Genomic DNA, 25,669 nt, shown 5'->3' with positions numbered 1-25,669 from the left:
AGCTGGAGAGGAGAAGGCAAGACATGAGGAGAGAATACAGAGGAAGTAGGAAAAGGAAGGTCAAGAGAGGGATGACGAATAGAGGAGAAGGGAAAGGGAGATAGAAAAATAAAAAAGATATAGGAGAAGATAATAAATTTTTAAATGAAAATACGGAAGTGGAATTTAGAGGTAACAAAAGAAACGAGTGATGATTTATGAAAGGGGAGAAAGGAAATGTACATAAGGAAACGAGGAGAAGAGAGAGACTGATAGGAGCAAGGAGAATGGAAAGATGAAGAGGGAATTGAAGGGGAGATGAGAGAGTGGAAAGGAGGATAAACGAATCAAAAGCAGTGAGGAGAGGAGAGGAAAGGGGGAGAGAGATGAGAGAAATGAAATGCAGATGGATAGAAGAGAGAGAAACTGTAAAGAGAAGGGGAAGGATGGAGAGCAGGAGGAAGATGAAGGAAAAGAGATGAAAAGAAGCGGGGGGAGGGGGGGAAGAGAGAAGAGAGCGGAAAATGAAGGAGGGGTTTGGGATAGGTGAAAGGGCGGAAGAATGAAGAATGGAAGCGAAAAGAAGAGCAGGAAGAAGACTAAGATGATCCTATGGATGGACAAGTAAGTGAGAAGGATAGGGAATATTTTGAGGAAAGGCAGAAGGAGAGGAAGCATGAAGGATACAATGGAGAAGAAGCTGAGACGAAAGACAGGACAGGGAGAAGCGAGGGAAAAGAAGCGAAGAAGGAGAGAGAGAGAGAGAGACAGAATAAATCTATCTAGTAATATGACTTTCTTCCTGAACTGAACATAATAGTCAGAGAATAGAAATAACTAATGAAAATAATGATAATACTGAAGGGATCAAGGAACGTAATTTTTTAGTTCGCACAGGTCTTCCTTGAACTAAATATTATCGATTAGAGATACCAAGAATAAGAAATGTCTCGAGATAAAGAGGTTAAGTCACAGGGATACCGCCATTTTGAGGGATAGAGGAAGGATAGAAAGACTGAAGGATAGACAAGGGAGAAAAGAACAAGAGAGAAGGGACAGAACTGACGAGAGGAGGTTTGAGAGGGAAAGTCATTAAAGGAAAGAGGGGAGAGATGAGGGATGGAATAGTAAACAAATATGGAGAGGAGATGGAAAGAAAAAAGAGAAAGAAATGAGGAAAGGGAAAAGAGACAGAGGAGGAAAAACAGAGGGGAGAAGGGTATGAAAGAAACTGAGAAGACGAAGAGGGGGAAGGTGAAAAGAAGGAGAGGGAAAGAATGAAAGTCAGAATGGAAAAGAAAGAGAAGCGAAGGAAAGAGAGGGGAGGAAAGATCAGGAACGGGCTGGAGGTGGGACGAAGGATATGGAGAAAATGAAAGAAGAGAAGTGAAGGGAGGGGAAGAGCGGAGAGAAAAGGTCAGGAAAGGGATAAAAGGATAGATGGAGGGTAGAGAGGAAACACAGTAGCAGAAGTGGGGGGAAGAGAGGGGAAAAGGGAGGAGTGAAGAGGTCAGAGAGGGGAAAATAAGAGAGAGGGGATCACGCCATATTGCGGTGGGCTGGGCAGGTGGCGTTCATTGTATGGCTGAAGAGGGCGGGAGGGGGAGAGGGAGAGGGAGGGAATGGATCTCTCTCTCTCTCTCTCTCTCTCATGTAACAAACAGCCTCGAAAGATCATCAGGTCTGTGCCTGTTTTCTTTTTTGCTCTCTCTCTCTCTCTCTCTCTCTCTCTCTCTCTCTCCTTTCCATCGCTTCCTCCACCCCTCCTCTCTTTTCTCTCTCTTTCCCCACCCCTCCTCTCTCTCCTTTTCATCTTCTCCACCCCTCCTCTTCCCTTAGACCTCACTTCTCTCTCGCCCTGCTCTCGCCTTCCTCCCCCCTTCCCTTCTCCCCTCTGTCTCTTCCAATACCTCCCCCATCCTCAATTCCTCAGTCTCCCTCACCCATCATCAGTTTCCAGTTACTGCATTTCACCCATCTATTTCCTTCCCTATCCCTATCTTATTACTGTTTCGTTTTCTATATTTCCAAGCTCCCATTTTCAGTTTAGATGGGGGACTATAGTAAAAAAAACTAAGCTCTTCTCGTGTATGTTTTTCAAGGGATTTATTTCGTTGTCGGGTATCGTGTGTGATGAGGCTCAATTCAGCGGTATGATTTATGATGTTCGGGGGTTGAGACACTGGCAATGAGTCTATTATCACCCCTTGTACTCATTACCCTCTCTAGTCTTCGCTTTCTCTTCGATTTCCTCGCTTCCCTCTCTCTCTGATTTTCTCTCCTCTTTCTTCACTTTCTCTTTGATATTCTTAACTCTCTCTCTCTCTCTCTCTCTCTCTCTCTCTCACACACACACACACTTGTTATGCTCAGTCTGCCGCTCATGGTTACCGTAACTGCTGCGAGTCGAAATTTAACCTGATATCCAAAAAGTTTAAGGAAATGGTGAAAATGGATCAGTATGTTTTCGAAATTGCTATCCTTGAAATTTGTACTCGTATGCTAATCTGCCTGCGATATACAAAATCCAAGTCCTTATTAGATGATGCATGAAGCTATAGTAAAATGATTCTAGAGGATCATTCGATAAACTTAAACTACAGTGATGATTCTTCTTTCACTTTTCTGCTTTTGACTTATTGTAACTCTTCTGTTATGGCTGCATATATTAAATAACTTATTTAAATGTTTGTTCATAATTCGAACATCATCCCTGTATAATGATAGTTTGTCTGCTTTAATTAGCTATGTAGAAGGGACGTGTTAATTTTTGCATCAGTAGGCAAACACAGAAGAACCAAGTATTTCAACAGGAGGTCGATAACTGTGTGTAATAATCAGACATATTTGTTACTGGTGGCTGTTTGTGATCATAATAATTATCTGTTGTAAAAGTGACCTTGCACTGTAAATCTGTAGATGTATTATGTATCTTCCCAATCCCAAAGGTATGCCACCACCACCACAACCACCACCACCACCACCACCACCACCACCTGTCTTCTGCAGCTGATGTGGCCAGATGTGATGTGCTGAATGCTCACTTCTCTCTTTATTTGTCCTTCATGTTAAAAAGCACAGATACATGACAATCATACTTATGGTACGTTATCATTTGTTATATTTGCGATGGTGGTCTAAAGCGAGCCGCACTTTGATTTGTTTATCATTTATGTTTGTGATTTCCACTAACATAAGATAAACCCAGGAAATTATACATAATTTATATATATTACAACTTGACTGTTTCTTGTATTCCTATTTACAGTATATAGTCCACGAGAAACATTTTATGACAGAACTCCCCGATCGTACAGTATTATCATAACACAGAAGCCTTGACTGAAACATAACTATACTCTTTTTACCTTAACTTGGCCCAGATTTTCATCTTTGGCAGCCTATTTCACCTACCTCTGAGAAAAAAGGACAGTGCTATGGCTCTACACCCTTTCCCCAGCACTTCTTTGTGACCAGCATCATAATCTTGTTTTAATCTACAACTCAGCTTTCAAGACGGAGAGACAGCAGTTTAAGGTCAGGTTAGAGCAGCGTTTCTTAACCTGGGGTGCTGAAATCAATTTTAGGGGGTGCTGGAAAATGGTGCATTATATTTTTTCTTACTGGATTTGCTTAGTATTGGCATCCTTGATTTTTTTTTTTTTTTTTTTTGTTTGAGACAGTATAAAATAAACTGTCAGGCAGTACTTCACTTTAACTCTGCAGTAGTGTAGCAACTGTAGTCCCAGTAACCAGATGTAGAGGGGTGCTGGACTGAGACCTTATTACAAGGGGGGTGATGAGGTCGGAAAAGGTTAAGAAACGCTGGGTTAGAGTAACATCAGTATAGTGTATCTCACATGAATTTTTGAGTATTTTTGTCCAATGGGTTGCGTATGAGGGTGTATATTTTCATTTGATTTCGTTCAGGAGGGTTACTGGGCCTTAAAGAATTACCCTGTGCCCAGAGTCAGATATACAAGTAAAAAAAAAAAAAGAAATAAGAACAAAGTCTGACATGTGATTGCTGCATAAATCTAGTAATGAAGAGTGATACTTGGCGCCGTATTAATCACAAAGTTGTATAGTTGGCAGTAGGGTAGTTTGGATGGACTTTTGCACCGATGTTGTTAATTAGATATCTCTCATTGAATATGCACAACGCCTACTTTGCTTTGTAGTCATTTATTTTGTCTTGTTAATTAACCGTATGTCATCAGCAGTTTCGTTTTTGAGTATGGGTTCACCTTTGATCGACTAGAACACTGGAAAACACTCGTCGATATTATTTACTGTCCAAGTGATTTTAAGTTTATGGTCCTTGATGGCGAACCGATAAGCTCTGACAAAAGGAGAACCACACACACACACACACACACACACACACACACACACACACACACACCAGTATCTCCAATATACTTTATCTGTTACGCCATTACTTGTGTTTTCAGCGTTCACTCTTTCGATATGTATTTCATGTTTGTGTTACTTCATGCCTAATCCTTCAAACGTACTGTTACTACTCTCAGGCACTTTACGTCGGCTGGTGCGTCACTCCCCACCCCTTTCCTTCCTCTCCCTCACGTTGTTCTCCTCCCTTTCCCTCCCTCTCTTCCTCCCATCTTCCCCCCCCCCTCCCCTCTCCTCTACGACAATTTTTAACCCCCTGGGCGTGGAGGGGGACAATAGCCACTCGGCACATGTTATCGTATTATTTTGCAGTGGTAATAAATCCATTGTGAGCCAGACACCCGCGCCACACTGGATCTACGCGCCTTCTTCCTTTCAACCCTGACTTCCACTTCGCCAAAATTTCGATATCTTTTTATTTCTTCTTCCATTTCCATCTGCCAGTCTTGGTTTTGTATTTTCCAGATATTAGGTGTGGTTAGGGATGGATATTGAAGTTTTGGTGTTCGTGTACAGGTGGTAAGATGTTTGTTTTGATTGGTTATGGAAGTCATTTTGATAGGATCGGGACGCACCCAGCAGCCACCATTGAGCCGACGAACGTTTTCTCCGCGGGTGGTAAAATGACAAATGGCGGCCAATTTTAAAGGCAAACTGAGCTAATTATGAGGCTGGCAGAAGGCTGGTGTGATGGCAGGGACGACGAGGAGGAGGAGGGTGCCGTATGTCTAGTGGTGATTATCCTATCTGGGTGTGAATGTGTGATTTCGCTGGATTCGCGTTTCATTTGGATAAGCCCTTCAACTCGAGGACTCCTTTGCTTCACTATTTTCTACGGCATCTTCAAAGTTGTTTTCAAATGGCAGGTGTCAAAGTCGTTTTTCATTTTTATCTGAGGGAACTGGACCACTCTCACACCTTGAATACTAAGTCGTGGTTGTATGAAACTTGATGAGCCATAGGTGTGAGGTAGAGGTAGGGATGAGTCTCCTTGGTTACTGTTAAAATATATCCTCCAGTCTGACTACACACGGGCATCAAAAGGGATCCAAGAGGTTACGGATCTTTGTCAAATGAAAATAAACAGACTGTAGTAAAGCTTTCACCAACCCCATGGTTCGGAGAGATCTCATAGCAGCAGCAAATAATCTTTTCGCTAGTCCAAATTCAAGAAATAAAGACGTCACAGGATAGAAGAAGTTAGGAGGAAAGTGGCATTACATAATAGTGCAGTGGATGTATTATCTTTATACATCTCGGTATACTGACGTCTTTTATTTTCTGTTCTTTCTGTCAATGGCAACTGTATTGAGCTTACCAGTATCATGTAGCACGAGAGAGAGAGAGAGAGAGAGAGATTAGTCTTTTTAATACGGTGCATTGGCGTCATTTCATGTTGTACCTGCGCTCCCCAAAGGATCTTAATCAACTGCGAAGATATCCATTGTAGAAAAACTGTAAGTATTCTAAATACAGGTTGGTCTTATATACCATTTTTAGTAAAACATTTCAGCAATCAGAAAAAAAAAGTAAAAAATCCACCACAACTCTCAGCCCTGCACGTCTCATCTCCCCATCTTGACACCTCACACATCCTCACAGCTCCCTCTGATCCCCACACCTCCCTCTCATCTTCACCTTACTCTCAGTCCTTCACACATCACACCCTGACGCATCACCCACAGATCATTATACTTCACATACCACCATCCTCGCACATCACACCTGTCCACATGTTTATTAAAAATCTCTTCATGAAATAATTTAACTAAAGCGTCAGTATTAGTTCAGATAGCTATTAAATACCCGGTACAGATAAACATACATACAGCAATACACTTAGGAAATTTCATGCATAACTATATTGGTACACACACACACACACACACACACACACACACACACACACACACACACATACAGCTGGACAGACAAACCAGCTTGTCAGGCGCGTGTCATTATGAAGATTCAGTTACGTTATAATTGGGCGAGGGGCGCGGGCGATAACGAAGCTTTCTTTGTTGACTGTCCTTGTTACGTAGTTCATTTATAACGTAATGGTGGCCTTTGGGTCCTGGGGGGCGTTTGTTAGTGATGATTTGGATGTGTGTGTGTGTGTGTGTGTGTGTGTGTGTGTGTGTGTGTGTGTGTGTGTGTGTGTGTGTGTATTTTTAACCTTTTCGGTACTGTGCCTTTGCTAGACGTCTTTGCAATGTAGTTTATATTTAACGTGAAGATGGCTTTTTGGTGAAATTGAACAGAATTATTTATTATTTTGATTCTGTATATCCATAATTATTTGCGTGGGTGTCGATTAATGTATACTGATGCCACTGGAATCAAATATATATAATTTTTCAAGCTGCAGTTCCTCGCCCACTCACTTCATATCCTCCATTTCTTCCTGTCTCCTTTCTCCCCTTCTGTTCTTCCCTTTTCCACATTCCATAATTGTTAGTATCCATCGACTTTTTTTTTTTTAATTCTTTTTCGATTCTCCTTATTTTTCTACGTCTTCATGTTCCTCTCGTCCTTCCTTGCGTCATTGTCTTTCCATCATCCGTTTTTCTTCATCCTTATTCCTCCTTTTTCCTTCTCCTAGTTCCGGCTTCTTTCTCATCCTAAGTCCTTTTCCATTCCAGCCTTTCTCCACCCAGTTTTCCTTCCCCTTTCTCTTCTGTCCTTCCCCATTTCGTTCCTTCACATTTTCAAACTTTATTCATCTCCACTTTTCTCCCTTCTCTTATTTATTTATTTTTTTCATCCTCCGTTCATTAATTTCTCCATTAGTTCCATTCTCCACCCTTCATTTCTTCACATCATTACTGTTTATTTCCATCATTCTCCCGCTTTCTCATTCCTGTTTTCTTTTACTTCTCCCCTCTTCCTAAGTACCTCTCCATCCTCTCAACACCATCCTCTATCCCATCTTCACTCCTTCCTTTCTATCCCATTTCGCTTCTGTTTCTTCCTATGACCCTTTTCTCCCCTCATCCTTCCCCATTTATTTGTACCCTTATTCTTCGTTTATTCCCATTCTTTTCATTTCCTCCCCATTTCACCCTCTTTCATTTCCTTGCATTATTTTTTTTCTTATTTTCCCACTACTCACAGCCTTATTCTTTCTACACTTCCTATCCTCACCTTTCTTCCTACCTTTTTCATCAGTGATTCGTTTTTCTTCCGTCCTATCCCATTCCCTTTCATTTCTTCCTTATCCTTTCACCATCTTTCCTAATTCTTCTTCATTCTATTCTTACTTCATCTTCTCTTTCCATACCCACTTTTTTTTTCCTCCGTTTCATCTATATCCATCTCCATTTCCCCTATCCTTCGTTTTTTTTTTTTTTCCTCGGATTTTTTTTTTTTTCTCAGCTACACTATCTTTCCCATTTTTTTCTCCCCTCCTTATTCCAATACTCCTCCATTCCTTCCGATCCTCAGCTTTCCCTCTCTCATTCAATCCATCTTAATTTCTCTTCATCCGCATTCTTAGCTTATTCTCATGAACTCTAATTGTTTTCAGTATCGTCCTCTTTCAGTCTTTTACGTTCCCCCTTCGTCTTTTTCACTCTTCATTCTCTCTTCCAGTTCCATCCTCACCTTCTCCTACCATCTCACCTTCTTTCCCTCTTGCTTTTTCTCTTTATCCATCCTCCTTCCTTCCCATCGTATTCTCTTCCACTTCTTTCAATCTTTTTCTTCCTCATTTCTGTTTATTTCTTTCTTCAGCTTCCCCATCCATCCTTACCTTTTCTCCGTTCTGCTTCATTTCTCGTAATTTTCCCCCTTTCATTTCCATCCTTCTTCCCATCTCTCCTCCTTCCTTCTTATCAGTCTTCCTCCATTCTTTCCCATCATCACCCTTCCCATCATCCCCCCCCCCCCGCAGTATCCTCCATTTCGTTTCATGCCCATCTTTCGTATAATCCCTTTTCTTCTTTTCCATTTCGGTCAATTCCATGTCTCTCCATCCCTTTTTTCTTCTTTTCCTAATCCTCCTCCTACTTTCCTATTTCTTCTTTCTCACTCCTTCCCTCCTTTTCCTTATTCTCTTTTCGTCATCATCTTTTCCCTCCATCTTCCACCACGTCTCATTCTCTTCATTTTCTCCAATCCTTCTTCATCTTTTACCAGTCTTCCTCCTTCCCTCGTACTTCCTCTCCTTTTCTTCCCATCCCTATGGTATTCCCTCATCTCTCCCTTTCCTTCTTCCTCTCCCACTCACCTCCATTTTCTTCCATCATAATTCTCTCACCCTTAATCCTTCTTCTCCCTTCTTCCCTCTCCCTTTCCATTCTTTTTTTTTTTTTCACTCATCTCTCCCACCCTTGTTCATTTTCCCCATCTCCTCTATCTTCTTTCGTTCCCGACTTGTCTTTCCCCATCTTTTCCTCTTCCTTCTCATCGCAGTCCTCCATTCCTTTCCTTCCTCACCCCTTTCTTTCTCCGATATTTTTCATTCTTCCTTTTTTTTTCCATTCATTCCCATCCTAAGTTTCCTTTCGCTCAGTTTTATGCCTCCTCATCCTTTTTCCTTCTCTCTCTCTCTCTCTCTCTCTCTCTCATTCTTCGTTTCCTCTACAACAGTTTTATTTCTTCTCATCATCCTTCTTTCCTGATCCTCCATCTTCCCTCTTCTCCTTTTTCCTCCTCCCTAATTTTCCTTCCTTCTCCTCCCCTCCTCTTCCTTCCTCATCCTCCCCTCCTCTCCCTTCCTCCTACTCTCCCTCTGGTTCCTTCCTCCTCTTCCCTTCCCCACCATCTTCCCTCATCTCCCCCTTTCCCTTCAGAAATAGCGCTGAGTCGCCTAATCAGCTTATGTTCTCCTTAATGAAATTTGCATCTATTAAATCGTGGTCCCGGGGCGTTCTTCCAGTCGGGGTTTAGTGCATTATTAATTGTGGCTAATGGCGGGTGAATAGAAAAATCATCGTCCCAAGAAAAAGCAGGTGGTGTCGTTTTTCTCTGCATAAATAGGTAGAGGGGTGGTGGGTAGGAAAAGATGTTGGTTGCAGGAAGGAGGCAGGAGGAAAAGTAATGTTGGTAGGAGAAGGTGAAAGTAGGTACAAAGAAAAAACTGTTGGCAGAAGGGAAGGTGTTGGTAGCAGAAGGAGGAAGTAGTCAGAATAAAGAATAATGTTAGCAGAAGTGTTGGTAGAAGGTGGAAGTAGGCAGAATAAAGAATACTGTTGGTAGATGGAAAAGTGTTGGTAGGAGAAGGTGGAAGAAGGTACAGGTGAAAGTAACGTTGGTAGGACAAAATGCTGTCAGAAAGAAAACTGTTGGTAGGAAAAGGTGGATGCAGACAGAAGCAAAGTAAAGGAAAAGTGTTGTCAGGAGAAGGTGGAAATAGGTAGGAGGGAAAAGAAATGTTGGTAGAAGGTGGAATGGTGGTAGTAGTAGAATAACGGTAGGAGAATTAACGTTGGTAGGAGAATGTGAAAGAGTGTAAAAGGAAAAATAATGTTGGTGGAAGTTGGAATGGTGGTAGCAGGAAGAAAATGTTGGTAGGAGAAGGTGGAAATTGGTAGTAAGAAAAATAATGTTTGTAGAGGGTAGAATAAGCAGTAGAAAAGTGGCAGGTGAATAAATGTTGGTAAGAGTGAAAAATTATTGGTTGGAATATGTGAAAATTGCTAAAGAAATTCCTGTTATGAGTTAGAAGTTGGCAAAAGGATAAAAAAAATGCTGGTAGAAGGTGAGATGGTGGTAACAGGAGGAAAATGGAGGAAAAAAAACGTTGGTAGGGATTATAATGCTTGTAGTTCAGTTCAGTCTACACACCTTTTTACACTGAAAAAAAAAAAAAAAAAATCTATCATCACAATACTGAAAATTCTTAGGATATGCATGTCTGACCTGACCTCCCCTAGAGATGCTACCACGTCAACTACCAAAAGGAAAGAAAGAAAAGAAAAAAATATCCCCAGAAAAAAAAAGGTCACCGTAATGAAGGGGTTAAAGAAGAGAGCCCTGACACAGTATAACAAACTTCTTTAATTTCTTTTTGGTATTTAGAGACAATTTTTTTCAGCTAAGGAGAAACTTTTCGATCTGAAGGGGGTTAGATGTAGCCTTCAATAAATTTCTTAATGGAAGTGTGGACGGAAATATTTTAAGTTGTTTCTTGGCAGCAGGAATGAAACAAACATGACGTCCTTTGGTTAAAGGTGATTATTATGGTAACATGAGAGTCGGGTGTGTAAGCTGGGAGCAAGGCAGTGAAACGGCGGGGGACAGGGCGACATGGAGGCGCTTTGTTTGTGGCCACCCCTTACGGGATTAAGGCGTCTGGCAATAGATAGATATATAGACTAATTAATTCTAACGATTCATATAGGTTGGCTTTGCTGTATCGGTGTTGAATGAGACTGATGATTCCTTGAACACTATATCCGAGTGCAGCCTAATGTTTTCATATTATCTATAATCTTGCAGTGTGTATAAATAAACCAGTAAATGAATAAAAAAAAATTAATATACATAATTTATTTGTGCGATGTCGATACTGATTTTTGTGTGTCAGAATAAGTACTGTGCATGGGATTCATAATACAGTGTACACATGATTTCCCAAATTTTTATACTGTCACATAAACACACATGGAAACTCACTCACACCACATAACACATACAAGCCATCTCACAAACTCACACATACTGCATAACACATACAAGCCATCTCACAAACTCACACATACCACATAACACATACAAGCCATCTCACAAACTCACACTTACTGCGTAACATATACACTCAGGCTCACATACTCACATACACTAGAGAACACAGACGCAAACTCACACACACTATAACTGACACATACACACACATACAGGAAAATTCACACCTATCGGATTTACACGTAGGCTACAAAGGGTGGTGGAGAGGAACACCTTCAAGTGGTGGCACTGATAACTGAGCGACTCCTATGCCCGATTATACAAACGTCCCTCAGTTCCCTCCCTAACCCCGGAAAGGAAAGTGAACTGAGATATGAGGGCTACAACAGCAGCAACAACAACAACAACAACCTCTTACTACTACTACTACTACTACTGCCACACGTACAAGGAAGTTCACATATTCCTGCACATATACAGACACATCTATAAAAAAAGGTGTAATATGTGGGAGGAATAGTCTCAAGGGTGCGGTGTAGAGAGGGTTGGGTCGTGTTTCAGCTCACTAGCACTCGACACTGCCCTTCCTCCACTACCTCCCCCATAATCCCCTTCCACTCTACCTTCCACTTTCCACTCCCCCCTTCGTACCTCTCTGCCACTCTGCCTTCCACCCTCCATTCTCTCCTTCCTCTCTCCACTTCCTTTCTCCCAGTTCTCTTCCACCCTCACCTCCATCCACTCTCTTCCTAAATTTTTCTTCTACCCTAGCCTGCACCGCCTCTCCATCCTGCCCACTCATTCCCCATTCCTTCCACCACTTTTCCACCTCCTCCCTCCCATCCCCCTTCTATTCTACCTACCAGTTTCCACTCCCTCTCTCACATCTCTTTCACACGCAGCTCCACCCATTCTTCTCCCCAGTTCCCCTTCCACCCTAGCCTCCACCCTCTCTCCATCCCTGGCCACTTATTCCCCACTCCTTCCACCTCTTTTTTTCCACTCCCTCCCACCCTCAAACTTCCCTTCTATCCACTCCTTTCCTCCCCTCCACCCACTCCTTTCCTCCCGTCCAGCCAGTCCTTTCCCCAAGTCCACTCCCTTCATACCTTCCCTCCTCCTTTACCCCCTCCCACCCTTGCTGTGGGGGAGCCGGTGGTACATTGGTTAGCACATCCAGCTCGCAACTGGAAGATCCCGGGTTTGATTCTCGGACCGATCAGACTCTTAGATAAATTTTGTGTCCTCTGTCTCCCAGTCCACCCATCAGTACAATTGGGGACCTGGATATAACATCGTCTGGTGCGGGTCATATTCTAGAAGACTGGGGTGTAGCAAAAATTGATTCTCTGACTTAAAGAGCCTTGTACAGTCGATAGGTGTAACTCTAATCCAGAGGTGTCAAACTGGTGGCCCGCGGGCCACATGTGGCCCTCGAAGAGGAAAAGAGTGGCCCGTGATGACTTTTAAAAAAATGAGAAATGACAAAAGGAAAATCCCATAAAATCTGTCATATGATCAAGTGAACAAATATTACAGCACTGTCAGGAAACATTTGATAATTTGGCTGATAAAGATACCATTTGAATAATTTATTGGTAAACAATTATGTCACGAAAATTTTATTTAAATATTATCAATTGAAGCAGAAGCCAAAGCCACTGTGAGGGTTAGAAGGCATAGCGAAGTTCTCCGAACGTCTGAATAGACCTTTTCGAGTGACATCACAGAAATCACGTGGTATTGCTTACGACTCTATATTGGACGGCAAACTCCTCGCAGTAGCGGATGTCAGTCCAGAACGGGCTATCAGGGATGGAACTGTCAGATTTATGCAGAAATCTGGATCAACGCCTCCAAAATATGTACAGGAACAAGATAAAGTGTTTGGGGCTGGATCCTTACACAATATCTAAGCCGCATTTTTGTGAGTACGTTTAAGTACTTGGGTAGTGTGGATGAGTAAGGATGGAGGTTTGGAGCGTGAAGTGCTTGAAAGGGTACAGCAGGGAAGAAAGGTTGCTGGTTCTTTGAAAGCAGTGATAAGAAACAGGGAAGTGAGCATGGAAGTGAAAAAGTTACTACATGACAGTATTGTGATACCAACTCTAACGTACGGAAGTGAAGCTTAGACATTGCTGGAAGGACACAAGTCAAGAGTGACAGCAGTGGAAATGAGTTATTTAAGAGGAGCCTGTGGAGTCACGTGGAGAGACAGGCTGACGAATGAGGATATAAAGGAGCGTTGTGGTGATGTGGCTGTGATAGGAAGCGTTATGAGGAACACACTGAGGTGGTTTGGCCATGTGGAGAGGTAGGAGGGTGAAAGACTGACGAAGAGAGTGTATGTGAGAGAGGTGGAGGGGGGAAGAGGGAGGGGGAGGCCGAGGATGAGATGGAGGGATGGGGTGGAGTGGTATATGACAGAGGGGGGTGTGAGTTGGGAGCAGGGCAATGAAATGGCGGGGGACAGGGCGACTTGGAGGCGATTTGTTTGTGGCCACCCCAAACGGGATTGAGGCGTCTGGCAATAGATAGATAGATAGATTTTTGTCATCCAAGCTGACGGATTGGATTCGAAGCCATCTTTGGTGAAACCAAGCTGCGCCATTTTTGTCAGCCAAAGTGATACAAAGCCGGCCTAAGCATTTGTCATCTAAGCCAAGACCGTCTTCGTATCTTACCCAAACGTGGACGGGAGCAGTCTTGGTGCAGCTTGGGGAGAGTGAGAATGGCCAGGAAGGACACGTAAGTGATAAATATCATGAAATTGGCACAATGTACATAAAATTAGGCTGCAGGTGGCTAATATTAACGACATACAGAGCCAATTCATCACATATAAGGACTACATTTAAACTGCATATTCGTCAGATGATCTTCTTCAGTGATATTAACGACATATAGAGCCAGTTCATCACAAATAAGGGCTACGTTTAAATTGCATATTCATCAGATGATCTTCTTCGGCAAACCCCTCAGTTTACATTGCGATCGGCAAGTGTGATTTATCGGTTCTATATATCCTTAACTATTTTTGCGGGCAGAAACCAAGCGCGCCAAGACGCACTTTGAATCCCAAGCTCCAGCTGGACAACAAAACGATTCACCAGTTTCAAGGATTGGGGACCGAAACCAGATCTCAGATACGGTGACCTCTATCACTGTTTGGTGCAAGTGGGCACCCCGTCAAAGTTCACCGGGGCATCCCTCAAGGTAAACAGACATGTCACAATGTATATGTGTAATACAGCTAGCCGCAACTGACATACAGCATATGTAAATTATCTTGGTAATCAGTACATTTTTGACGTGGGGCCAAGCGGGTAGGGATTGTATACAGATTGTGAATCGAGTAGTTGATGAATGGAACAGGTTATCCAGCAACACAGTTGCTGTCCCCTCTCTAGAAAGCTTCAAGCATGGGCGAGATAAGCATATGGCAGGTATAGGTTGCATATAACATTTGTCATTCTTGTGGTCACACTCCTATACAAGCTGCCTGGTAATGGCCTGCATGGACTATTGTAGGCAGGGCAGATAAGTCACACTATTGTGGGAACTGTCTAGCGTGGGCCTATTAGCCTACTGCAGTTATTCTCTTTTCTTATCTTCAAGTTAGGTCCTAGGTTAGGTTAGGTTGGTTGGTTAGCTTGGTTTGATGTAAAAAAAAATAACAATTTCCGACAGAAATGAATTTTAGATTCAAATTAATCACACTATAAAACACTGAAAATTGAAAATTTTAAGCTTCAGTGTGTTAGGTGTAATTCTGGAAATTTACCAAAAGTTTATTTATTTTGGAAATTTCAGTAATTATAGGCCTAGATACATACACACAGCCTACATATATATTTAAAATAGTTTAACATAAAATACATAATTGACAGTATATGTCAAAACTGTCAAGTTAACTTTTACATTGCAAATGAAACATATCAATGGCACAAATTTAAAATAAGGTAATTTATTTCATGCTGATGAATACCACAACTTTTAGACTACAACAACATAATTTTAATGATTTTACATTTTACATTAACAAGAAAGTCATAATACATATCTGGTAAAATATAAATATAAAGGGCTGATGATATAAGTACAGCAATTATCCTCTCATTTGTGATTAAAGTATTTTTGTACTCAGTGAAAAATGTATATGAAACTGGAGCATGTATTGGCAGTTTGGTTTTCAGTGGCACAATAGAACTGAAAATATACATGGCAGTACTATTAATTATGTTTCAGTTGAAACTGAAACATAGTTTAGCATACAGATTCACATTGGTATATTACAGTTTTATACTCAAGTGTTCATTAGTGTTTTGTACTGCACTACTATTAAAGTGATCCACCATGACACACACATCAGTTTCAAATGAATCACACTGGAAGACATTGAAAAAATAAAAATTTAAGCTTTAACCTAACCTAACCTAATCTTACCTAACCTAACCTAACCTAACCTACGGTAACCTTCGGTATGACCTAACCGGCAATTTAATCAGTTTTACTTACACATCTAACATTCTTGATCATCACTGCCATGACGAATATAGAGTATGTCCGATTTCGTTTGGGTAAAACTCTGGAATACCAAAACAAGGCTTGTAACATGGACCCTCCCCTTCTTTTTCGACGCACACACATGGCCAAGGTGGTCTTGTGCTCTGTGACATTAACATAATTGGGATAGCCCATGACATCCGTAGCTACAAAGAATTTTAAATATGCCCGTATTTACTTACAAATCATCGGCTCACCTGATACGAAATGCTTGCTACAAAGCCACTGTAGGCGGTCGGCTGCCAATTCTCCCTCTTCATGGCACCTATCCACTTATATCGCCTTTCCTCATTGACTGGAACCGGTAGAAGTGTACCCCACTTCCAGTTTTCTGCCTTGGCTTACAGCCGAAGGCACAGCAGTGGAATACCATTGTGGAATCTGCAATTCTCTCTCACTAGACTTCCGATAACTTTCTGTCCAATGTACTGGCGACGTAAACAAAAGTCACATGACTCGTGACGTCACTTGGAAAAGATCTATAGGCTGCGGCTTTGCCGTATTATATTTTATACCCTTTTTTTTTTTTCATTCAACAAGTTTCCAATTTTATATTGCAAATATAAAATTGGCATGCACTTTAAAACAACAGTGTATAGTATAGTGTGCAAATATAGTTAACTATTCTGATTGAAATCAAGAAACAGTATTTCCCGTTTTGATAAATTCGGACGAAATGCAAAATGTAAACACGCTGGTCTAGGATCCCAGAGACTCACGTACCACAATTGTGGGTGAGTTGATCTTGCTTAACTGTTATTATCCTATTGTTTCTACATTTATTTGAGGTCAGTAGTTATTGTAGCTTATAGTGAATGGGAATACAAGTTGTCAGAGAGAGTAAGCACCAGCTGAAATTGATAATAAGGGGTGTTGATAGCCTGTCACAAGATAACATATAATAAGACCTTTAGGTAGACTTGGCTCTCAGACGATCAGCAGAACTGAAGTGTGGCCCTTGAGAAGGATTGAGTTTGACACCACTGCTCTAATCCTTCATTTTTTCCTCTGTGGTCGTGCTGGCGTTGTGGGTGTGAACAGTGGCTGGATGGGTGACTGTATTTCATGATATTAGATTTCTGTATAGTATTAGTACTTCATTCACTCTTAACCCCTGCATTACAATCACGCCACTTTTTAAAAATCATTATACTCTTGCTAACTCTGGCACTTTGTACACTCTTAATCTCTGCACTGCGATGACGTCATTTTTATAGCACTTTCACTAATTTGAGTCCAGTGTACACCATTCACCATAGGAGGTCATTCCTGATCTGAATAAAGTCGTATGGTAACAGTGGCAGTGATACATATATGACGTCTTTGGTATGAAGCGGCTTTGTATGTAAGCGAATAGATACTGGAAGTTTCATTTTGAGTTACCTTGATGTTTGAACTCAGTAGCGACCAACACTATCCTCTTAATTCCCCTCCATACTCCCTCGCCTCCCCCCTTCCCTTGGTATGGATAGTAATCAGATGGATGGCCCTGTGTTTGGCGACGATTCAGGTTTATGGGTAGCAGTAGAATAGTAAAGGTAAATAGTAAAGGCATTCTTCTAATAAAATAATCGTACTTTGATAGTGAAGTCAGTAACACGCACAGTCTACCTCCAACACCTTGTTCATCCTCGCCTCCCTCCTTGCCCTGGTCGTCATGGTAACGTTTCGTGGGTGTGGACTGTGGCAGGATGGGTGACCGTGTATGCCAGGAACAACTGAGTGTCTGTACTGTCACTAAGTTTTCATGAGATATACTGTTTGCTTTATGAGAGGAAAGGTAATTATTTGTTAACTTCCCCACCTTGAGCTCATACTTTAATCATGCTACCTGCGTTGTTCTGTCAAGTTTAGGAAGGATCTCTAAGTGTGAAGGGGTAAATTATGGCTATTTCTAATCCCTCCAGCTAGAAGAACCTTCCCAAGCAGAAATAAAATCATCTCGAAATAGCACACAAGGAAGTTGAAAGATGCTGTCATAGTTAATTGGTTAAAAATGTTTCATGCTTTAGATTTCTGTGTAGTGTATATGTAGCACCGGTACAAAATTACATAAAAACAATGAACGTAAAGGGATTTCCTGATTAAAGCAGATTCCTTATGCAGGTGTTTTTGTGCAATGTATCTTTAATACTTCATTACACTTAAAACTGTGAAAACAAGTATACTTTCCTGATTGATTACTAATAGGTGTAGCTTGTTCCTTTACTCTAACTTCTCTATACAAATAAAATAATGGCAATGAAGTTAGTTTCCTGATGAATTACTCTGAAGTGTAGTTAGTTCACATGAGGAGGCTGTAGAATTTGTCGAGCAAGAGTGGGTGGATAACTGTTGATATGGAGAGATGGAGGCTCCGTTTCACCAGCCCTCAGTACCTAACTCTTGGCCCCTCAGTACTTATCTCGTGGTTACCTTCCATTGTTGATCATTTGCAGTGTGTCAGTAATATGAAGTGTACGCTAGTCCTGCATACTCTCCTGACCATTTTGCTCTAACTGTCAACACTATACTACATGCACATTTCATATTACATGGCATATTATAATTAGCCATCGAAATGCTCTAGTTAGTCCTAGAGTTCCCCGGGTAAGGACCTTTGGCAATCCCTTCTTTGATCTCTGTTCTGGGGATGACTACACAAATTGTTCTGAATCAATCTTTTACTCAGTCTATAATTTTCTGCAATATTAACCCCTTCCTGCCACCTTCTTCTCTGCGGAACACCACCTCTCCTCAAAACTTCGCCTTTTCCTCATCGAAACTCAGTTGAATGAGGCCACTGACAGCATGACCAGTTCTGTATCCTCTTACAATTTATTTTTCCTGTACTCATGTCATTGCCAAAGGAGGTTGTATTTAATCTTCTTTTCTTTGTTTCTTTGTTTATTTATTTTTCCACAACGTTATTGCTATCCTCATGATCCAGGGGTAGAATCTTCCCAATTTTCTATGCTTTGGTCAGAGCAACGAGTATGCTGCCAATCCTTTTAATAAGGGACTTCTGAGGACTTAATTTCTCTAATATTCCTGCTGTCTCTTGCCGATTGTTGAGTCTAAGATAAACTTTTCAGACAGGAGTAGTTAGGCATGGTCTCCAATAACCCCTTCACTATAAGACTTTTCCCTTTAACTCAGCAAAATCGCCTGGTAGCAGCAAGTTTAGAGCGGAAAAGACGTTCTCATGTTGAAGTGGCTAAGACCAAAAACACTTAATACAGTCAGCAGATTCAAGTCAGTCACATAATGAGACAGTCTGCGAAGAAAGGGAGGCGTTGAGAGAAAATGGAAGGAGAAGAGAGGGAGTGTTTGAGGGGAAAGAGAGAAGAAAGGGAAGCGTTAAAGGGAAAAGGGAAGAAGGTACTGGTGGGAATCGGAGGGAGGGATTGGAGGGAGAAGGGAGGGAGAAGAACGCGGGAGGTGAAGGAAGGAGGTGGAGGGAGAGATGACTGTGTTGGAGGGAAAAAGGAGGGAGAAGAGAGGGAGGGGTTGGAGGAAGAAAGAGAGATGCTGAGGGGAGAAGGGAGGGAGAAGAAGTTATTGGAGGGAGAAGAAAGGGAGGCGATTGGGAAGGAGAGAGGGACAGGAGAGGGAGACGTTGGAGGGAGAAGAATGGGAGGCAGTGGAGGGAGAAGAGAGGGAGGAAGAGAGGGAAGCGTTGCAGGGATAGGGAGGGAGGCGTTGAAGGGGGAGAGAGAGAGAGAGAGAGAGAGAGAGAGAGGCGCTGGAGGGAAATGGGAGGAAAACCAACACCCTCTAATTTCCTTCCGTCTCCCTCTTCCCCTCCTTTTCCCTTTCCTCATCCTTCTTCCCCTCCCTTTCCTTCCCCTCTTCCTTTTCTCTCCCGTTTCCCTCTTCCCCACCCCTTCCCTTTCTTCATTCTTCTTCCTCTCCTTTCTCATCCATCCTCCTTTTTCCTCTCCCGTTTCCTTCCCTGCCTGCATGTCTTCTTTCTTTCTTCCTCCCATCTTTCTTCTTCATTTTCTCCTTCCCACCTTCTTGTCTTCCTTTTTCTACTTCCCATTTTTCCTTCGCTCCATCTTTTTTCTTTTCCCATTCTTCCATTCTTCATCCCCATCTTTCTTCTTTCATGTCTCGATGTTCCTTTCCTCATCGCCATCCTTGTTTTTGTAACCCTCCCTCCTACTCATCATCCTTTACTCTCTTCCTTCCCATTTCCCTTCCTTCCTCCTTCCCATCTCTCCTTATTTTCTTTCCTCCTCTCTATTCTCATCCCCTTTCCCAATCTTCCTTTCCCTACCTTCCTTTCTTCCCATGTCATTCTTCTTCCCTATTTCCCTCCAGTCTCCCACTGTCTTTCCTCAAACCATATTTTCCTCCCATATCCTCTCCCTTTCCTTCCTCGTCCGCTGCTTCCTCTTTCTCACCCTTTATCCCCCTCCTTCTCACCCTTTATCCCCCTCCTTCTCACCCTTTATCTCCTCCTTCTCACCCTTTACCTCCTTCTCACCCTTTACCTCCTCCTTCTCATCTTTTACCTCCTCCTTCTCACCCCCTATCTCTATCCTTCACCCTTTATCTCCCTCCTTCGCATCCTGTATTCCCCCTCCACATCCTTTATTCCCTTCCTTCCCACCTTTTATTCCCCCTTCTTCCCACCCTTTATTCCCCCTCCTTCTCATCCTTTATCCCCCTCCTCACCCTTTATCCCTCCTCCTTTTCACCCTTTTCCCCCCTCCTACTCACCCATCCTTCCCCTCCAACAGACACCAGAGGGCATGAATGAAGTACACCTTAATTTAACAGTGCTAATTATATGGGTCTAAGTTAAATAGTGTAAGGAGGAGTAGGATCTTACGGGAGGGTTGCGGTCTGTCTCCTGTGGCTCACGGTAAGATGGAGGTGTTGATCTTGTCCTCTTGTTTACCTTGGGATTTGTTTTTCTTTTCAGTATCAGTAAAATGGTTGTCTCTTGAAATCTTAAGTTGGAATTGGTGTTTGTGTGTGTGAGGGGGTGTTTGTATGTGTGTGTGTGTGTGTGTGTGTGTGTGTGTGTGTGTGTGTGTGTGTGTGTGTGGCGGGGGGTGTGGTTATCAGTGTAGTTAATGCCTTCCTTTTATTTGTATATTGTTATTTACCTTTATCCGTTTCTGACTTTTACATATGGCTTATTCTGTTACCATAAGGACTCATTTATGACACGTTGAGTGGATAGTTTGAGTTAATATAAAGGGATAATTTATAAAAGAATATTCCTGATAATGATATTGCTATTAATCACAAAACTAACAACCATTCTTTCCTTTGCTGTCATTACCTGTCACTCCTCTGGTAACCATCAGATATTTTTTTATTGATTTTGATTCCTCACAAAATGTTTTCTTAAATTCTCAAAAAAGAATACATACATCTCTAACCCTTTCAGCCCGTGGACGTAATTTCTACACGATTTTACTGGTGTGTATATACAGTTTGAGTCTAAGGAATTTGATACATCAGTTATTAATTCCTTCAGAACCACCGGGCTCTCGTAGCGGGGTAACTTCGTCGGATATCAGTAGGAAAAAGTAAAAAAATGCCATCACCGTATTAGAGGAGAGAATAAAACAGGAAAATGTGGAGGACAGTTATAATTTTGTGCTTAAAATTTATCAATATTATCAACTCGTAGACTTCATCTATGTCTAATGTAAACTTGAAATAAAATGGAAGATAAAAACAGATGGTATTATGAGACAGTAGTGTTTATCTCTATTTTCATTCTGTATTAAAGAGGAGGATTAAAAAAAGAGGTTGCCATAGAGAAGAGGCTTAATATATGTGCCTTATGTACACCTGAGGATGTTAGGTGAGAGATGAAAGCTTGAGATGAGATGACAAAAGAGCAGTGTGCCTACCCACCCACCCGTGTGCCTATCTTAATTACACACTCCACGGCGCCTCCTTGTTTGCACGGTACATAGAGGGCTGTGTGTGTGTGTGTGTGTGTGTGTGTGTGTGTGTGTGTGTGTGTGTAACAGCAGTTGTTCGAGGTGTGATTACGTTTTTGTTTTGGTGTTCTGTGTGTGTGTGTGTGTGTGTGTGTGTGTGTGTGTGTGTGCAGTAGCATTAGTAGTGGCAGTGGTACTAGTAGTAGGAATATGTAGCTGAGAGAGAGAGGGAGAGAGAGAGAGAGAGAGAGAGAGAGAGAGAGAGTGTCAGTATGTGTCAACTTCAAAGTACCGAGGTGACAAACAACACACTCACTTTATCCTGAGTCAGCAAAGTGTCGGCGGGTGTCATTTTGATGTAAAAAAGATGAACTAGTGACACAGGTATATTGAGGTGTGAAGAAACCAGGTTATAGTAATTATTTATGTCCTTATTTACGTTCTTAGTTTACTTATATGAGCACAGTCTCACACATTTCAGGTCATATAAAAACACAGATATCCATATTTTCTTACATCAGGGAAAATGTACTTACGTATTAACATTTATATGCGGTTAATGCACAGTCATAATCCTCCTCCTTCTCCTCCTTCTCCTCTTCTTTATCATCATCATCATCATCATCATCATCATCAACATCATTATCATCAGCAGCAGCAGCGTCGCAACCCACTTTCTTGTGGTCATGTGAGGTGGGGTGATCATATCAAAACTGACTTTATGTTGAATAATTAGCATCGGCGAAAGGAGGCCTGATGTGCAGTCTCCCCTCTTATCACCCCAGCATCTTTCGTGTCATAGGAAGTCTAATGATGCTGGCAGTACAGGTAATAAGAGATGACGCTGCCACATCCCTCCACCATAATCGCAGTTAGCAGTGGGTACAAACATTTATTCTTTCATAGTTAAAGCAGGTGGTGGTCAAGTGGCATAGGAGTGGCCTGCTAGTCATAAAATAGCTGGATCGATCCTGACTATGGCCAGTACCAGTTTTAGGGAATAATTCCGTAAAAAAAAAAAGGCTTCACATATCCCCCACGAATGCAAACAGTGCCAAAAAAGTATCGTCGCCAAGCTCGTCATCTTTCTCTTGAACAAGAAATAGATTGTTCGGTATTAGTGCTCAAGTGACGACATGTGATGGAGTGTGGGATCATCTTTCAGTGCATGGGAGGGCTGCTGGGCCGGAGAACGAATTGCCTTGTCTCTAGTCAAAATCAGACACACACACACACACACACACACACACACACACACACACACACACACACACACACACACACACACACACACACACACACACACACACACACACACACACACACACACACACACACACACACACACACACACACACACACACACACACACACACACACACACACACACACACACACACTTGACAGTATTGTATTTTAACAAGTACATCTAAATACACAGATGGTCAAACAGCGAAGAAAAATACACATGTGATACTTGTACACACCCCTAGCACCAACATATACACACACACATAACCAAAGTAAATTACGCACACAGTAGATCACACCAGCCACGCCCATGTGTACACAGCATTGTTTACACACACCTAAGGCGCCATAAAACACACACACACACACACACACACACACACACACACACACACACGTTTGGTTAATTAAGTGGGAAAAGATTAAATTATTCCCTGTGTTAAGCTGTCGTGTGTGTGTGTGTGTGTGTGTGTGTGTGTGTGTGTGTGTGTGTGTGTGTGTGTGTGAAATAGAGGTCATTATTATTATATATGATGTCGTCGAAAAATTTTAAATTTAATAAAAAAAAAAAAATGCTGATAATATTGGTCAGAATCAGTGGTATATTTCGAAATACCACTATAATGTTTTGTGTTGGGCGAAGTTACTGTTTCTTTGTGATAAATTCAAACAGTATATAATTTTTTTCTTGGTCATGGTTATAGTCAAATACATAAATCTCGTGTTATATGGTACCAGTGTTATAGATGCTGGTGTAAGTGATAGAAAAATATAAGTAGATGTTTCGCAGCAACGAGGAGAATGATAAATGTTGATATATTTTTGTGGCTAGAGACTTGGGACAGGAATATTGGCTGGAGACTGGGGAGAGAGGTTTCATAGTCGTCTCATATCCCGCAATGAGTAGGTGGCCCACAAAGATTTCCAAAACTTTCACCGAGCAAATCGAAAAGGTGACTCACAGTAAGAGAAAAACATTGGTACCGGTTTGTAGAAATAATGGACTCGAATCTGCGCTGACTGTTGATTGGTGACTGAAATAATCTACATTGTGACAGTGATGATGGAAAACTGCTGAGGGTGGAAATACTTGATAATGAAAAGTACGCTGGGATGGATTATACGTTGGTGATGGAGTTAACTAGGGCAGTGATAGGTCAAGGTGATAAAATAATGCAGTGATATAGATAAGTTAGCCATAGATCTCAACTCTATTTTGAATTTATTACAACAGTTTACGGTATATCTTTGTGAGAAATAGCACAGTGATGGCAATATGTTGCTTTTAGATATATGGCGGGAATAGAAATTAAACAGAAAAAAAGCGATATAAATCCAGAGGCCAGATAAATGTGGTAAAGTGAAAATTATTGCCATGATGAAAATAATGGGCAGAATAATGTGACAAAAAAAATGTATGTGAATGAGATAAAATTTTATATGCGTTTCTGTTTTTTCTTTTTTTAAGCAGAGTGAAATAAAAACTGGAAGCCTGCTAAATGTGTCCCTTCTATAGATATTGTGTGTGTGTGTGTGTGTGTGTGTGTGTGTGTGTGTGTGTGTGTGTGTGTGTGTGTGAAATTATATAGATACACAAACTAGAAAGCTGTAGAATATCGAAGAAGTGAAAGGATAATGATGGCAGTAGCATTATCGCTTGATTGGATATGATAAAAATACACAAGAAAAAAAAAAAAGTGGAAGTGAAGAAATATCAATGCTGTTGTATCTATAAGTCATGTATAGAAGTTAAAATAGAAGATGGTGGTAGTGTATTTCTTAGTGGTGATCGGAAAATGCTGTTTGTAATAATATAGATAGAAGGGACGGGGTACGTGAATACAAACTACTGTAGAAGGCTGAGAAAAGGAAGGATTAAGAAGGAATATATGGTGTGTGGAGAGAGAGAGAGAGAGAGAGAGAGAGAGAGGGAGAGAGAGAGAGAGAGAGAGAGACAGAGACAGAGACAGAGACAGAGACAGACAGAGACAGAGAGCGGGTAGAGAGAGAGATGGATGAAGACGGTAGGAAGGAAAGTTAGGCTAATAAGGCACGAAAAGAATGAAGACGAGAAAGTGAAGCAGGGAAAAAGTATCACAGAAGGCAGCGTGAGGTAGAGGGGAGGTAGGCAAGAGACAGGGTGAGGCAGGGAAGAGGGGAAGACAGGAGGCAGGGTGAGGCAGAGCAACATTAGGTAAGCAGGAGGGATAAGGCAGGCAGCAGGTGAAGGCAGGGGGCAGGGTGTGCAGGGAGGGGGGATGAAATACAGGGTGAGGCAGGACGGTGGTGAGTATAGGAGGCAGGGAAGAGGTGAAGTTAGGAGACAGGGTGAGGCAGGGAGGAAATAGAAGGAAGGCAGTGTGAGGCAGGAAAGAAATGAACGGGGGAAGGAGGGTGAGGCAGGAAGGAAGTGAACAGAGGAAGAAGAGTGAGGCACAGACGTGATGAAGATGACAGGGTGAAGTAGGGAAGAAATTAACATGAGGTAAAGGCGAAATGAAGTCGATAGGATGAGGCAGGGAAGAGTCAGACATGAGGCAGGGAAACGATGCAGACAGGGTGTAGGGTGTGGAAGGGAAGAGACAAAGCAGGAGGCAGGTTGAGGCAAGGAGTAGGTGAAGAAGGGGGCTAGAGTGAGGCAGTATGAGGCAGGGAGCGATGAAGGTGATAGGGTGAAACAAGGAAGAGGTGAAGATAGGAGGGAGGGAGTCAAAGTGAGAGTGAGTCAAGCAGGGTTAGGGTGACTCAAGCAGGCAAGCAAGGTGAGGGTCAGGAAGGCAGGGTTAGGGTGAGGCAGACAGGGAGGCAAGCAGGGTGAGGCAAGCAGGATAAGGGTAAGGCAGGAGGGTGAGAGTGAGGAGGAAGAGTGAAGATGAAGTAGGTAGGATGGGGTTGAGGTTGACAGTAAGGATGACGCAGGCAGGGTGAATAAAGCTGATATG

The sequence above is a fragment of the Coenobita brevimanus genome, chromosome 59, assembly GCF_032717465.1.
Source record: "Coenobita brevimanus isolate Jiangsu-jjx chromosome 59, ASM3271746v2, whole genome shotgun sequence".
NCBI lineage: Eukaryota > Metazoa > Arthropoda > Malacostraca > Decapoda > Coenobitidae > Coenobita > Coenobita brevimanus.
Note: the sequence above shows the minus strand (reverse complement) of the source record.